This window comes from Gadus morhua, chromosome 18, assembly GCF_902167405.1.
Source record: "Gadus morhua chromosome 18, gadMor3.0, whole genome shotgun sequence".
Lineage (NCBI taxonomy): Eukaryota > Metazoa > Chordata > Actinopteri > Gadiformes > Gadidae > Gadus > Gadus morhua.
In genome coordinates this window covers 24,588,288-24,600,628 of record NC_044065.1, presented here as the reverse complement: position 1 = coordinate 24,600,628, position 12,341 = coordinate 24,588,288, and the positions used below count along the sequence as shown (strand labels likewise).

At 37.5% G+C, this 12,341-nt stretch overlaps 12 non-coding genes across 12 annotated transcripts; all 12 read right to left on the bottom strand.

The window, feature by feature from the left end:
* Positions 1–786: 786 nt before the first annotated feature.
* On the bottom strand, positions 787–859 carry trnam-cau (transfer RNA methionine (anticodon CAU)). The gene has a single exon. It is a non-coding gene; the product is annotated as a tRNA-Met (tRNA).
* Positions 860–2,332: 1,473 nt separating this feature from the next.
* Positions 2,333–2,405, bottom strand: trnam-cau (transfer RNA methionine (anticodon CAU)). The gene has a single exon. It is a non-coding gene; the product is annotated as a tRNA-Met (tRNA).
* Positions 2,406–3,105: 700 nt separating this feature from the next.
* Positions 3,106–3,178, bottom strand: trnam-cau (transfer RNA methionine (anticodon CAU)). Its single transcript has one exon. It is a non-coding gene; the product is annotated as a tRNA-Met (tRNA).
* Positions 3,179–3,877: 699 nt separating this feature from the next.
* trnam-cau (transfer RNA methionine (anticodon CAU)) lies at positions 3,878–3,950 on the bottom strand. The gene has a single exon. It is a non-coding gene; the product is annotated as a tRNA-Met (tRNA).
* A 1,082-nt stretch (positions 3,951–5,032) lies between these two features.
* trnam-cau (transfer RNA methionine (anticodon CAU)) lies at positions 5,033–5,105 on the bottom strand. The gene has a single exon. It is a non-coding gene; the product is annotated as a tRNA-Met (tRNA).
* Positions 5,106–5,808: 703 nt separating this feature from the next.
* trnam-cau (transfer RNA methionine (anticodon CAU)) lies at positions 5,809–5,881 on the bottom strand. Its single transcript has one exon. It is a non-coding gene; the product is annotated as a tRNA-Met (tRNA).
* Positions 5,882–6,968: 1,087 nt separating this feature from the next.
* Positions 6,969–7,041, bottom strand: trnam-cau (transfer RNA methionine (anticodon CAU)). Its single transcript has one exon. It is a non-coding gene; the product is annotated as a tRNA-Met (tRNA).
* A 699-nt stretch (positions 7,042–7,740) lies between these two features.
* trnam-cau (transfer RNA methionine (anticodon CAU)) lies at positions 7,741–7,813 on the bottom strand. The gene has a single exon. It is a non-coding gene; the product is annotated as a tRNA-Met (tRNA).
* A 699-nt stretch (positions 7,814–8,512) lies between these two features.
* trnam-cau (transfer RNA methionine (anticodon CAU)) lies at positions 8,513–8,585 on the bottom strand. Its single transcript has one exon. It is a non-coding gene; the product is annotated as a tRNA-Met (tRNA).
* Positions 8,586–9,284: 699 nt separating this feature from the next.
* Positions 9,285–9,357, bottom strand: trnam-cau (transfer RNA methionine (anticodon CAU)). Its single transcript has one exon. It is a non-coding gene; the product is annotated as a tRNA-Met (tRNA).
* A 700-nt stretch (positions 9,358–10,057) lies between these two features.
* On the bottom strand, positions 10,058–10,130 carry trnam-cau (transfer RNA methionine (anticodon CAU)). The gene has a single exon. It is a non-coding gene; the product is annotated as a tRNA-Met (tRNA).
* A 701-nt stretch (positions 10,131–10,831) lies between these two features.
* On the bottom strand, positions 10,832–10,904 carry trnam-cau (transfer RNA methionine (anticodon CAU)). The gene has a single exon. It is a non-coding gene; the product is annotated as a tRNA-Met (tRNA).
* Between the last annotated feature and the right edge of the window lie 1,437 nt (positions 10,905–12,341).

The window sequence follows — 12,341 nt, the reverse complement described above, 5'->3', positions numbered from 1 at the left end:
TTTCTAAATCTCTGTGCCCTGTGAGAGGCTCGAACTCACGACCTTCAGATTATGAGACTGACGCGCTGCCTACTGCGCCAACGAGGCAACCAGTTCACAATCATTCAGGCTCATGCCAATTTTTGCGCTAAGATCGATACAAAGTATAATAAAAATCCAGGTTACACGTATCATGTTAAATCAATAGGAAAATTTGAACTACTGTTGTACACAATTAGGAATGCCATGTTTTATGGCTGTCAAGTCATTTCTTCCCAGAAGCAACAAGGTTCTCAGAAGTAATACCTTCAGAATATTAAGATAGCCTGGAAATCAAGAATCTTTAAACCAGGCACTGGTATCCGATTTTTTTTACAAACATTTTTACAATATATGATACTATTTAGTTTCTAAAACTCTGTGCCCTGTGAGAGGCTCGAACTCACGACCTTCAGATTATGAGAATGACGTGCTGCCTACTGCACCAACGAGGGAACCAGTGAACAGCAAGAGTCAGGCTTAGAGCAATTTTTGCGCTTTGATTGATATTAAGTATAATAAAAATCCACGTAACACATAATATGTAAATCATTATGAAAACTTGAACTACTGTTGTACTCAATTAAGAATGCCATGTTTTATGGCTGTCAAGTAATTTCTTCTCAGAAGCCACAAGATTCTCATAAGTAATACCTTCCGTACATTAAGACAGCCTGGAAATGAAGTTTCTTTAAACCAGGCACGGGTATCCTATTTTTTTGCAAACATTTTTACAATGCATGATACTAGTTAGTTTCTAAAACTCTATGCCCCGTGTGAGGCTCGAACTCACGACCTTCAGATTATGAGACTGACGCGCTGCCTACTGCGCCAACGAGGCAACCAGTTCACAATCATTCAGGCTCATCCAATTTTTGCGCTAAGATCGATACAAAGTATAATAAAAATCCAGGTTACACGTATCATGTTAAATCAATAGGAAAATTTGAACTACTGTTGTACACAATTAGGAATGCCATGTTTTATGGCTGTCAAGTCATTTCTTCCCAGAAGCAACAAGGTTCTCAGAAGTAATACCTTCAGTAATATTAAGATAGCCTGGAAATCAAGAATCTTTAAACCGGCACTGGTATCCGATTTTTTTTACAAACATTTTTACAATATATGATACTATTTAGTTTCTAAAACTCTGTGCCCTGTGAGAGGCTCGAACTCACGACCTTCAGATTATGAGAATGACGTGCTGCCTACTGCACCAACGATGGGAACCAGTGAACAGCAAGAGTCAGGCTTAGAGCAATTTTTGCGCTTAGATTGATATTAAGTATAATAAAAATCCAGGTACACATATATGTTAAATCAATATGAAAACTTGAACTACTGTTGTACTCAATTAAGAATGCCATGTTTTATGGCTGTCAAGTAATTTCTTCTCAGAAGCAACAAGGTTCTCAGAAGTAATACCTTCAGAATATTAAGATTGCCTGGAAATAAAGAATCTTTAAACCGGGCACTGGTATTCGATTTTTTTTACAAACATTTTTACAATATATGATACTATTTAGTTTCTAAAACTCTGTGCCCTGTGAGAGGCTCGAACTCACGACCTTCAGATCATGAGAATGACGTGCTGCCTACTGCACCAACATGGGAACCATTGAACAGCAAGAGTCAGGTTTACAGCAATATTTGCGCTAAGATTGATATTAAGTATGATAAAAATCCAGGTTACATGTATCATGTTAAATCAATAGGAAAATTTGAACTACTGTTGTACACAATTAGGAATGCCATGTTTTATGGCTGTCAAGTCATTTCTTCCCAGAAGCAACAAGGTTCTCAAAAGTAAAACCTTCCGTACATTAAGACAGCCTGGAAATGAAGTTTCATTAAACCGGGCACGGGTATCCGATTTTTTTACAAACATTTTTACCATATATGATACTATTTAGTTTCTAAATCTCTGTGCCCTGTGAGAGGCTCGAACTCACGACCTTCAGATTATGAGAATGACGTGCTGCCTACTGCACCAACGAGGGAACCAGTGAACAGCAAGAGTCAGGCTTAGAGCAATTTTTGCGCTTTGATTGATATTAAGTATAATAAAAATCCACGTAACACATAATATGTAAATCATTATGAAAACTTGAACTACTGTTGTACTCAATTAAGAATGCCATGTTTTATGGCTGTCAAGTAATTTCTTCTCAGAAGCCACAAGATTCTCATAAGTAATACCTTCCGTACATTAAGATAGCCTGGAAATGAAGTATCTTTAAACCAGGCACGGGTATCCTATTTTTTTGCAAACATTTTTACAATGCATGATACTAGCTTAGTTTCTAAAACTCTATGCCCCGTGTGAGGCTCGAACTCACGACCTTCAGATTATGAGACTGACGCGCTGCCTACTGCGCCAACGAGGCAACCAGTTCACACAATTCAGGCTCATAGCCAATTTTTGCGCTAAGATCGATACTAAGTATAATAAAAATCCAGGTTACACGTATCATGTTAAATCAATAGGAAAATTTGAACTACTGTTGTACACAATTAGGAATGCCATGTTTTATGGCTGTCAAGTCATTTCTTCCCAGAAGCAACAAGGTTCTCAGAAGTAATACCTTCAGAATATTAAGATAGCCTGGAAATCAAGAATCTTTAAACCAAGCACTGGTATCCGATTTTTTTTACAAACATTTTTACAATATATGATACTATTTAGTTTCTAAAACTCTGTGCCCTGTGAGAGGCTCGAACTCACGACCTTCAGATCATGAGAATGACGTGCTGCCTACTGCACCAACGAGGGAACCAGTGAACAGCTAGAGTCAGGCTTAGAGCAATTTTAGCGCATTGATTGATATTAAGTATAATAAAAATCCACGTAACACATAATATGTAAATCATTATGAAAACTTGAACTACTGTTGTACTCAATTAAGAATGCCATGTTTTATGGCTGTCAAGTAATTTCTTCTCAGAAGCCACAAGATTCTCATAAGTAATACCTTCCGTACATTAAGACAGCCTGGAAATGAAGTTTCTTTAAACAAGGCACTGGTATCCTATTTTTTTCGCAAACATTTTTACAATGCATGATACTACTTCGTTTCTACAACTCTATGCCCCGTGTGAGGCTCGAACTCACGACCTTCAGATTATGAGACTGACGCGCTGCCTACTGCGCCAACGAGGCAACCAGTTCACAATCATTCAGGCTCATGCCAATTTTTGCGCTAAGATCGATACAAAGTATAATAAAAATCCAGGTTACACGTATCATGTTAAATCAATAGGAAAATTTGAACTACTGTTGTACACAATTAGGAATGCCATGTTTTATGGCTGTCAAGTAATTTCTTCCCAGAAGCAACAAGGTTCTCATAAGTAATGCCTTCAGTATATTAAGACAGCCTGGAAATCAAGAATCTTTAAACCGGGCACTGGTATCCGATTTTTTTTACAAACATTTTTACAATATATGATACTATTTAGTTTCTAAAACTCTGTGCCCTGTGAGAGGCTCGAACTCACGACCTTCAGATTATGAGAATGACGTGCTGCCTACTGCACCAACGAGGGAACCAGTGAACAGCAAGAGTCAGGCTTTGAGCAATTTTTGCGCTTTGATTGATATTAAGTATAATAAAAATCCACGTAACACATAATATGTAAATCATTATGACAACTTGAACTACTGTTGTACTCAATTAAGAATGCCATGTTTTATGGCTGTCAAGTAATTTCTTCTCAGAAGCCACAAGATTCTCATAAGTAATACCTTCCGTACATTAAGACAGCCTTGAAATGAAGTTTCTTTAAACCAGGCACGGGTATCCTATTTTTTTGCAAACATTTTTACAATGCATGATACTAGTTAGTTTCTAAAACTCTATGCCCCGTGTGAGGCTCGAACTCACGACCTTCAGATTATGAGACTGACGCGCTGCCTACTGCGCCAACGAGGCAACCAGTTCACAATCATTCAGGCTCATACCAATTTTTGCGCTAAGATCGATACAAAGTATAATAAAAATCCAGGTTACACGTATCATGTTAAATCAATAGGAAAATTTGAACTACTGTTGTACACAATTAGGAATGCCATGTTTTATGGCTGTCAAGTCATTTCTTCCCAGAAGCAACAAGGTTCTCAGAAGTAATACCTTCAGAATATTAAGATAGCCTGGAAATCAAGAATCTTTAAACCAGGGCACTGGTATTCGATTTTTTTTACAAACATTTTTACAATATATGATACTATTTAGTTTCTAAATCTCTGTGCCCTGTGAGAGGCTCGAACTCACGACCTTCAGATTATGAGAATGACGTGCTGCCTACTGCACCAACGATGGGAACCAGTGAACAGCAAGAGTCAGGCTTAGAGCAATTTTTGCGCTTTGATTGATATTAAGTATAATAAAAATCCACGTATCATGTTAAATCAATAGGAAAATTTGAACTACTGTTGTACACAATTAGGAATGCCATGTTTTATGGCTGTCAAGTCATTTCTTCTCAGAAGCCACAAGATTCTCATAAGTAATACCTTCAGTATATTAAGACAGCCTGGAAATCAAGAATTCTTTAACAGGGCACTGGTATCCGATTTTTTTACAAACATTTTTACAATATATGATACTATTTAGTTTCTAAAATTCTGTGACCTGTGAGAGGCTCGAACTCACGAACCTTCAGATTATGAGAATGACGTGCTGCCTACTGCACCAACGAGGGAACCAGTGAACATCTAGAGTCAGGCTTAGAGCAATTTTTGCGCTTTGATTGATATTAAGTATAATAAAAATCCACGTAACACATAATATGTAAATCATTATGACAACTTGAACTACTGTTGTACTCAATTAAGAATGCCATGTTTTATGGCTGTCAAGTAATTTCTTCTCAGAAGCCACAAGATTCTCATAAGTAATACCTTCCGTACATTAAGACAGCCTGGAAATGAAGTTTCTTTAAACCAGGCACGGGTATCCGATTTTTTTACAAACATTTTTACAATGCATGATACTAGTTAGTTTCTAAAACTCTATGCCCCGTGTGAGGCTCGAACTCACGACCTTCAGATTATGAGACTGACGCGCTGCCTACTGCGCCAACGAGGCAACCAGTTCACAATCATTCAGGCTCATGCCAATTTTTGCGCTAAGATCGATACAAAGTATAATAAAAATCCAGGTTACACGTATCATGTTAAATCAATAGGAAAATTTGAACTACTGTTGTACACAATTAGGAATGCCATGTTTTATGGCTGTCAAGTCATTTCTTCCCAGAAGCAACAAGGTTCTCATAAGTAATGCCTTCAGTAATATTAAGATAGCCTGGAAATAAAGAATCTTTAAACCAAGGCACTGGTATCCGATTTTTTTTACAAACATTTTTACAATATATGATACTATTTAGTTTCTAAAATCTCTGTGCCCTGTGAGAGGCTCGAACTCACGACCTTCAGATTATGAGAATGACGTGCTGCCTACTGCACCAACGAGGGAACCAGTGAACAGCAAGAGTCAGGCTTTGAGCAATTTTTGCGCTTTGATTGATATTAAGTATAATAAAAATCCACGTAACACATAATATGTAAATCATTATGACAACTTGAACTACTGTTGTACTCAATTAAGAATGCCATGTTTTATGGCTGTCAAGTAATTTCTTCTCAGAAGCCACAAGATTCTCATAAGTAATACCTTCCGTACATTAAGACAGCCTGGAAATGAAGTTTCTTTAAACCAGGCACGGGTATCCGATTTTTTTGCAAACATTTTTACAATGCATGATACTAGCTTAGTTTCTAAAACTCTATGCCCCGTGTGAGGCTCGAACTCACGACCTTCAGATTATGAGACTGACGCGCTGCCTACTGCGCCAACGAGGCAACCAGTTCACAATCATTCAGGCTCATACCAATTTTTGCGCTAAGATCGATACAAAGTATAATAAAAATCCAGGTTACACGTATCATGTTAAATCAATAGGAAAATTTGAACTACTGTTGTACACAATTAGGAATGCCATGTTTTATGGCTGTCAAGTCATTTCTTCCCAGAAGCAACAAGGTTCTCAGAAGTAATACCTTCAGAATATTAAGATAGCCTGGAAATCAAGAATCTTTAAACCAAGCACTGGTATCCGATTTTTTTTACAAACATTTTTACAATATATGATACTATTTAGTTTCTAAATCTCTGTGCCCTGTGAGAGGCTCGAACTCACGACCTTCAGATTATGAGAATGACGTGCTGCCTACTGCACCAACATGGGAACCATTGAACAGCAAGAGTCAGGCTTACAGTAATTTTTGCGCTAAGATTGATATTAAGTATAATAAAAATCCAGGTTACATGTATCATGTTAAATCAATAGGAAAATTTGAACTACTGTTGTACACAATTAGGAATGCCATGTTTTATGGCTGTCAAGTCATTTCTTCCCAGAAGCAACAAGGTTCTCAGAAGTAATACCTTCAGAATATTAAGATAGCCTGGAAATCAAGAATCTTTAAACCGGGCACTGGTATTCGATTTTTTTTACAAACATTTTTACAATATATGATACTATTTAGTTTCTAAAACTCTGTGCCCTGTGAGAGGCTCGAACTCACGACCTTCAGATTATGAGAATGACGTGCTGCCTACTGCACCAACGAGGGAACCAGTGAACAGCAAGAGTCAGGCTTAGAGCAATTTTTGCGCTTTGATTGATATTAAGTATAATAAAAATCCACGTAACACATAATATGTAAATCATTATGACAACTTGAACTACTGTTGTACTCAATTAAGAATGCCATGTTTTATGGCTGTCAAGTAATTTCTTCTCAGAAGCCACAAGATTCTCATAAGTAATACCTTCCGTACATTAAGACAGCCTTGAAATGAAGTTTCTTTAAACCAGGCACGGGTATCCTATTTTTTTGCAAACATTTTTACAATGCATGATACTAGTTAGTTTCTAAAACTCTATGCCCCGTGTGAGGCTCGAACTCACGACCTTCAGATTATGAGACTGACGCGCTGCCTACTGCGCCAACGAGGCAACCAGTTCACAATCATTCAGGCTCATGCCAATTTTTGCGCTAAGATCGATACAAAGTATAATAAAAATCCAGGTTACACGTATCATGTTAAATCAATAGGAAAATTTGAACTACTGTTGTACACAATTAGGAATGCCATGTTTTATGGCTGTCAAGTCATTTCTTCCCAGAAGCAACAAGGTTCTCATAAGTAATGCCTTCAGTATATTAAGACAGCCTGGAAATCAAGAATCTTTATACCGGGCACTGGTATCCGATTTTTTTTTACAAACATTTTTACAATATATGATACTATTTAGTTTCTAAATCTCTGTGCCCTGTGAGAGGCTCGAACTCACGACCTTCAGATTATGAGAATGACGTGCTGCCTACTGCACCAACGAGGGAACCAGTGAACAGCAAGAGTCAGGCTTAGAGCAATTTTTGCGCTTTGATTGATATCAAGTATAATAAAAATCCACGTAACACATAATATGTAAATCATTATGAAAACTTGAACTACTGTTGTACTCAATTAAGAATGCCATGTTTTATGGCTGTCAAGTAATTTCTTCTCAGAAGCCACAAGATTCTCATAAGTAATACCTTCCGTACATTAAGACAGCCTGGAAATGAAGTTTCTTTGAACCAGGCACGGGTATCCGATTTTTTTGCAAAATTTTTACAATGCATGATACTAGCTAGTTTCTAAAACTTTATGCCCCGTGTGAGGCTCGAACTCACGACCTTCAGATTATGAGACTGACGCGCTGCCTACTGCGCCAACGAGGCAACCAGTTCACAATCATTCAGGCTCATACCAATTTTTGCGCTAAGATCGATACAAAGTATAATAAAAATCCAGGTTACACGTATCATGTTAAATCAATAGGAAAATTTGAACTACTGTTGTACACAATTAGGAATGCCATGTTTTATGGCTGTCAAGTCATTTCTTCCCAGAAGCAACAAGGTTCTCAGAAGTAATACCTTCAGAATATTAAGATAGCCTGGAAATCAAGAATCTTTAAACCAAGCACTGGTATCCGATTTTTTTTACAAACATTTTTACAATATATGATACTATTTAGTTTCTAAATCTCTGTGCCCTGTGAGAGGCTCGAACTCACGACCTTCAGATTATGAGAATGACGTGCTGCCTACTGCACCAACGAGGGAACCAGTGAACAGCAAGAGTCAGGCTTAGAGCAATTTTTGCGCTTTGATTGATATTAAGTATAATAAAAATCCACGTAACACATAATATGTAAATCATTATGAAAACTTGAACTACTGTTGTACTCAATTAAGAATGCCATGTTTTATGGCTGTCAAGTAATTTCTTCTCAGAAGCCACAAGATTCTCATAAGTAATACCTTCCGTACATTAAGACAGCCTTGAAATGAAGTTTCTTTAAACCAGGCACGGGTATCCTATTTTTTTGCAAACATTTTTACAATGCATGATACTAGTTAGTTTCTAAAACTCTATGCCCCGTGTGAGGCTCGAACTCACGACCTTCAGATTATGAGACTGACGCGCTGCCTACTGCGCCAACGAGGCAACCAGTTCACAATCATTCAGGCTCATACCAATTTTTGCGCTAAGATCGATACAAAGTATAATAAAAATCCAGGTTACACGTATCATGTTAAATCAATAGGAAAATTTGAACTACTGTTGTACACAATTAGGAATGCCATGTTTTATGGCTGTCAAGTCATTTCTTCCCAGAAGCAACAAGGTTCTCAGAAGTAATACCTTCAGAATATTAAGATAGCCTGGAAATCAAGAATCTTTAAACCAAGCACTGGTATCCGATTTTTTTTACAAACATTTTTACAATATATGATACTATTTAGTTTCTAAATCTCTGTGCCCTGTGAGAGGCTCGAACTCACGACCTTCAGATTATGAGAATGACGTGCTGCCTACTGCACCAACGAGGGAACCAGTGAACAGCAAGAGTCAGGCTTAGAGCAATTTTTGCGCTTTGATTGATATTAAGTATAATAAAAATCCACGTAACACATAATATGTAAATCATTATGAAAACTTGAACTACTGTTGTACTCAATTAAGAATGCCATGTTTTATGGCTGTCAAGTAATTTCTTCTCAGAAGCCACAAGATTCTCATAAGTAATACCTTCCGTACATTAAGACAGCCTGGAAATGAAGTTTCTTTGAACCAGGCACGGGTATCCGATTTTTTTGCAAACATTTTTACAATGCATGATACTAGCTAGTTTCTAAAACTTTATGCCCCGTGTGAGGCTCGAACTCACGACCTTCAGATTATGAGACTGACGCGCTGCCTACTGCGCCAACGAGGCAACCAGTTTACAATCATTCAGGCTCATACCAATTTTTGCGCTAAGATCGATACAAAGTATAATAAAAATCCAGGTTACACGTATCATGTTAAATCAATAGGAAAATTTGAACTACTGTTGTACACAATTAGGAATGCCATGTTTTATGGCTGTCAAGTCATTTCTTCCCAGAAGCAACAAGGTTCTCAGAAGTAATACCTTCAGAATATTAAGATAGCCTGGAAATCAAGAATCTTTAAACCAAGCACTGGTATCCGATTTTTTTTACAAACATTTTTACAATATATGATACTATTTAGTTTCTAAATCTCTGTGCCCTGTGAGAGGCTCGAACTCACGACCTTCAGATTATGAGAATGACGTGCTGCCTACTGCACCAACGAGGGAACCAGTGAACAGCAAGAGTCAGGCTTAGAGCAATTTTTGCGCTTTGATTGATATTAAGTATAATAAAAATCCACGTAACACATAATATGTAAATCATTATGAAAACTTGAACTACTGTTGTACTCAATTAAGAATGCCATGTTTTATGGCTGTCAAGTAATTTCTTCTCAGAAGCCACAAGATTCTCATAAGTAATACCTTCCGTACATTAAGACAGCCTGGAAATGAAGTTTCTTTAAACCAGGCACGGGTATCCGATTTTTTTGCAAACATTTTTACAATGCATGATACTAGCTTAGTTTCTAAAACTCTATGCCCCGTGTGAGGCTCGAACTCACGACCTTCAGATTATGAGACTGACGCGCTGCCTACTGCGCCAACGAGGCAACCAGTTCACAATCATTCAGGCTCATGCCAATTTTTGCGCTAAGATCGATACAAAGTATAATAAAAATCCAGGTTACACGTATCATGTTAAATCAATAGGAAAATTTGAACTACTGTTGTACACAATTAGGAATGCCATGTTTTATGGCTGTCAAGTCATTTCTTCCCAGAAGCAACAAGGTTCTCAGAAGTAATACCTTCAGAATATTAAGATAGCCTGGAAATCAAGAATCTTTAAACCAGGCACTGGTATCCGATTTTTTTTACAAACATTTTTACAATATATGATACTATTTAGTTTCTAAAATCTCTGTGCCCTGTGAGAGGCTCGAACTCACGACCTTCAGATTATGAGAATGACGTGCTGCCTACTGCACCAACGAGGGAACCAGTGAACAGCAAGAGTCAGGCTTAGAGCAATTTTTGCGCTTTGATTGATATTAAGTATAATAAAAATCCACGTAACACATAATATGTAAATCATTATGAAAACTTGAACTACTGTTGTACTCAATTAAGAATGCCATGTTTTATGGCTGTCAAGTAATTTCTTCTCAGAAGCCACAAGATTCTCATAAGTAATACCTTCCGTACATTAAGACAGCCTGGAAATCAAGAATCTTTAAACCGGGCACTGGTATCCGATTTTTTTTGCAAACATTTTTACAATGCATGATACTAGTTAGTTTCTAAAACTCTATGCCCCGTGTGAGGCTCGAACTCACGACCTTCAGATTATGAGACTGACGCGCTGCCTACTGCGCCAACGAGGCAACCAGTTACAGCAATCATTCAGGCTTATAGCAATTTTTGCGCTAAGATTGATATCAAGTATAATAAAAATCCAGGTTACACAGTATCATGTTAAATCAATAGGAAAATTTGAACTACTGTTGTACACAATTAGGAATGCCATGTTTTATGGCTGTCAAGTCATTTCTTCCCAGAAGCAACAAGGTTCTCATAAGTAATACCTTCAGTAATATTAAGACAGCCTGGAAATCAAGAATTCTTTAAACCAAGCACTGGTATCCGATTTTTTTTACAAACATTTTTACAATATATGATACTATTTAGTTTCTAAAACTCTGTGCCCTGTGAGAGGCTCGAACTCACGACCTTCAGATTATGAGACTGACGCGCTGCCTACTGCGCCAACGAGGCAACCAGTTCACAATCATTCAGGCTCATGCCAATTTTTGCGCTAAGATCGATACAAAGTATAATAAAAATCCAGGTTACACGTATCATGTTAAATCAATAGGAAAATTTGAACTACTGTTGTACACAATTAGGAATGCCATGTTTTATGGCTGTCAAGTCATTTCTTCCCAGAAGCAACAAGGTTCTCAGAAGTAATGCCTTCAGTATATTAAGACAGCCTGGAAATCAAGAATCTTTAAACCGGGCACTGGTATCCGATTTTTTTTAGCAAACATTTTTACAATATATGATACTATTTAGTTTCTAAAACTCTGTGCCCTGTGAGAGGCTCGAACTCACGACCTTCAGATTATGAGAATGACGTGCTGCCTACTGCACCAACGAGGGAACCAGTGAACAGCAAGAGTCAGGCTTAGAGCAATTTTTGCGCTTTGATTGATATTAAGTATAATAAAAATCCACGTAACACATAATATGTAAATCATTATGACAACTTGAACTACTGTTGTACTCAATTAAGAATGCCATGTTTTATGGCTGTCAAGTAATTTCTTCTCAGAAGCCACAAGATTCTCATAAGTAATACCTTCCGTACATTAAGACAGCCTGGAAATGAAGTTTCTTTAAACCAGGCACTGGTATCCGATTTTTTTGCAAACATTTTTACAATGCATGATACTAGGTAGTTTCTAAAACTGTATGCCCCGTGTGAGGCTCGAACTCACGCCCTTCAGATTATGAGACTGACGCGCTACCTAATGCGCCAACGAGGCAACTAGTTCACAATCATTCAGGCTAATGCCAATTTTTGCGCTAAAATGTTAGCGCAAACTCACGACCTTCAGATTATGTGATTGACGTGCTGCCTACTGCACCAACGAGGGAACCAGTGAACAACTGGAGTCAGGCTTAGAGCAATTTTAGCGCTTTGATTGATATTAAGTATAATAAAAATCCACGTAACACATAATATGTAAATCATTATGACAACTTGAACTACTGTTGACCTCAATTAAGAATGCCATGTTTTATGGCTGTCAAGTAAT